The 3,858-nt window shown below is 58.0% G+C and overlaps 1 non-coding gene across 1 annotated transcript; it reads right to left on the bottom strand.

Moving 5' to 3' along the window:
* Window positions 1–3,364: 3,364 nt before the first annotated feature.
* On the bottom strand, window positions 3,365–3,446 carry TRNAS-GCU (transfer RNA serine (anticodon GCU)). The gene has a single exon. It is a non-coding gene; the product is annotated as a tRNA-Ser (tRNA).
* Between the last annotated feature and the right edge of the window lie 412 nt (window positions 3,447–3,858).

The following is a 3,858-nucleotide window of genomic DNA, read 5'->3' as shown; positions in this document are numbered from 1 at the left end:
GGGTCTGAAAGGGCTCGACAGCTAACGCCCTCTGCTCCCTCCCGGTCTTGCAGGGTCGCCTCCCTCCGCGAGACATGTCGTGCTACAGCCCGTGCCTGCCAGCTGCCTGCGGCCCAACCCCGCTTGCCAACAGCTGCAACGAGCCGTGCGTCACCCGGTGCGCCGACTCCAGCGTTGCGATCCAGCCCCCGCCAGTCCTGGTGACGCTGCCGGGCCCAATCCTCAGCTCCTTCCCTCAGAGCACAGCCGTGGGGTCCACCGCGTCAGCTGCCGTGGGGAGCTCTCTCAGCGCTGGCAGTGTGCCCATCGCTTCTGGGGGCTCCCTGGGGCTGGGGGGCTTTGGGTGGTCCGGTCTGGGCCGTGGGCTCTGCGGGCCTCTGGGACGGGGCAATCTCTTATGCTGAAGCCCGTGGATTGCCGGCCCGTGGTCGGTCGAGCGCCAGGAGCCGCCAGGAAAGCCCTGGAGCCAGCCCGGAGAGCGCGGCCATGGTCTGCAGAGGAGCCGAGCTCCCAACCGCTCCGCCTGGAGGAAGGGGCCCACGCTGGCCTTCCGACTCTTCCCAGGGAAGCCCCTCTCTTTCCCCGCCTTGCTCTGCTTCGCCTTATGCTCCCCATGCGATGCCTCCTCCTTCCTCCGTGCCAATGGGTCTAGGTGATGCATGACTTGCCAGAGCCTTGAAGGGGAAAAGGAAAAGCAGCACCCCTGGCGTGGAGGTTTTCCTTTGGACGGCAGCACTTCTCTGAGCTTTACTCAGCCTCCAAAAGGGCATTGCTTAAGCTCTCGCCTCTTCCATCTTCCTGTGATTTTTCTCATTAAAGACATTGGGCATCAGCTTTGCAAGAGAGTCATGTTTCGTTCTCCCCTCTTCTCCAATCCCAGCCGGCTGAGTGCCCAAAAGAGTTCCTCCCTTGGTAGAACTACGGGTTTCTCCCAAATAGTCATACAATCATAGAATCGCCCTGATTGGAAGGGACCTCAAAAGACCATCCGGTCCAACCTTTTGCGGGAAAGGGAGCCTGCATGGGATTATCTAGCATCCTGTCCAATGGCATCTTGAAAACCTCCGGTCATGGGGACTCTAGCATGTCCCTGGGGAGGCCGTTGCAGCGAATGGTTGTCCTCACTGTAGAAAATGTCTTTCTTACATCAAGGTGAAACCCCCTCCCAGGTGCTCCCTGTCCTCTCCATGCGTCTCTTTGTTAAGAGAGAGTCTCCGTCCTCTTTGCAGCGGCCTCTAAGTACTGGAAAACTGTGATGAGTGCAGGGGAAGAGCATCACAGGACAGCACGAGACTCAGCATGGGATGTTTTGCGGGAGGAACCAGAGGTGGAGGGAGGGAGGGTCCAGGCTGGAACCGGGAGGAAGGAACGTGGCAAAAGTAGAGGGAAGATGGGAGAACATGGCTGTCACTCAGGCATCGTTTGCTGTTGAGGATGCTTGCCTGGCCAGAAAGGGGACCTGGATGAGGCTCTCAGTGCCCTTTGTTGGGCGGTGTGGTCGGCCGTGTGTCTACGGTTGTACACATGGATTGGTGGAGGGGTGTGTGTGCCTCCTGGGAGGCATGCTCAGCCTCGCTGCTGGCTGGGCCTAGGGGCATGGAGCTGTGGCAGCCTGAGCTCTGCTGGGCTCCTGGGCTCAGCAGCCACCAAACAGAAAGGGATCCTTCTGGTCTGTCCAAACCGCCAAGCTCGTCTGTCGATGAGAAAGAGTTCTGCTCTTCTTCTCTTCCCTGAGGCTGTCCAGGTGAGGTTAAGGTGCCGATGAAGAAGCTGACCTCTCCGCAGCAGGCAGCCCCTTTCTCATCTCCCACAGACTCTCCCTCTGGATTCAGACCCAACTGGGCTGGCAGCGGGGGCAGTGGTCCCCTCTACCTGGCTCGCAGGCCTTAGGGATATGCGAGGCTGGCGGGGGGTGGGGGGGGGTGGGGGTGTTGCGTAGGGGGGTGGGGTCAGCAGCATTCTGAGCTCTGAGCCCCTTGGCCAAAGCCCACTCTCCTCTTCTCACATCTTGTTTGCACGCTGGCGCGTCCAGGCACGCTGCTCACAGGTGCTGATCACCATGAGCCACGAGGCATCCTTAGAAGTTGCAAAACTACTGGGAAGCGTGCCCAGAGGAGAGCAAGGTGGGGAGAGCAAGAGCCCCGCGGTCGTGGGGAAGGGATATCCCCAGGAAACGTCCAGGGACTGGGAGAGCAAGGCAGGTGGCCAGAGAGGCAGAAGCGCAAACGTGTGTAAGAGAGGGGAGGTCGTGTGGGCAGGAAGCGGTTTCCAGCCACCTCTGTGCCTTTCATACCACGCTGGATCGTCCCTGTCCCCCCTGACCCCTGCCAAGTCGCTCCTGAGCACCCGGGACAGCACATCCCTTGGTGGCATGGGCTGGCTGCTGGCTACTCCGGCTCCACACGGGTCTTCCCTGCAGATCCCTGCTTTGTCACAAAACTGGCTAAGGGCTCGGGTGTGTCTGAAGTATGAGGGGAGGCTGTGAGAGCTGGGATTCTTCCCATACCTGATGGAAGGCAATGAAGAGGGAGCCACACTCTTCTCAGTAGTACCAACCGGCAGCGCAAGAGGCAATGGCACAGATTAAACCACATGAAATTCCATCTCAAGGCAAGAAACCACTTTCTTACTGTGAGGCGGGTCAAACAGCGGACCAGGTTGCCCAGAGAGGTTGTGGAGTCTCCATCCTTGGAGATACTCAAAACCCAGCTGGGCTATGTGCTAAGCAACCAGCTCAAGTTGACCCTGCTGGAGCGGTTGGCTTGGGACTGAAGGATCCCAGGAGGTCCCTCCCAACCCCAACGATTCTGAGATTCTGAGAACAGATAAGAGCACAATGCCTCCCATAAAAAGAGAAAAAAAAATCTTACTTGAAACGTGCTGTGACAGAAAGTGGTGTACGCGTATTTTGTTTTTCGTTCCCGTGGCTGGTTGAGCCTTACTGAAAGGCAAGGTAAACAACATCCACTGCTCTTCCCTGCTCCACCAAGCTAAGCTAGTCACCTCACCGTAGAAGGCTACCAGCTTGGTTAAGCATGACTTCTCCTTTGTAAATCCATGCTTACTACTCCCAACCACCTTCCTGGGCTAGCTATGTTTGGAAACTACTTCCAGGACGTTTTGCTCTATCATCTTCCCAGGGACTGAGGAGAGGCTGGCCGTCCTGCGAGTTCCCTGGACCCTCCTTCTTTCCCTCCTTGTTCCTCTGGCCTGTGTGGAGACAGAAGAGGTTGAGGTGTGTCCTGAGCCACTTCAGAACCTTGCAAGTTCTTTTCAGGCAGCTCTCTTCTCAAAACAAAGGCTTACTTGGGGGCACACATCGAGCTGCTCACACTCAGAAACTCTGACCATTGTTGGGCTGGCCCGACGAGGATGGGATTCGAACCCACGCGTGCAGAGCACAATGGATTAGCAGTCCATCGCCTTCACCACTCGGCCACCTCGTCAGCATGCTGATGCTGCTCCTGCCACTGCTGCCGCTGCCACTGCTCCTGCTGCTCCTGCTCCTGTTCCTGCTCCGGCTCCAGCTCCTTGCTCCTGCTCCTGCTCCTGACTCCTACACCTTTTTACGCGGTTTGACACGGGAGAGAAGGAGCCAGCCTCCAGCTTTCGCCTTTTGGGGCTGCCTCCACTCTCCCGACAGCTGGGCTGAGCTCCGGGGACCTTTGGGAAATAGGTCTCAGCGTTCACATCAGAAAATGACTGAACAGCAGAGAGAGCCCCCCGCTCCTTCCGGGAAGGAACACGGAGAGTGAACCCGGAGTGGCTCAGCGCCTCCAAAGGACTTGAGCCTGACTTTGAGATCGATTTGTCGCCAGCCACGTTCCCCTCGCATTCTGGAAGGATACCACCAGCTCA

This window comes from Pelecanus crispus, chromosome 12 (genome assembly GCF_030463565.1).
Source record: "Pelecanus crispus isolate bPelCri1 chromosome 12, bPelCri1.pri, whole genome shotgun sequence".
In the NCBI taxonomy this organism is placed as follows: domain Eukaryota; kingdom Metazoa; phylum Chordata; class Aves; order Pelecaniformes; family Pelecanidae; genus Pelecanus; species Pelecanus crispus.
The sequence above is the reverse complement of the archived record's forward strand: the minus strand, read 5'-3'. Positions and strand labels throughout refer to the sequence as shown.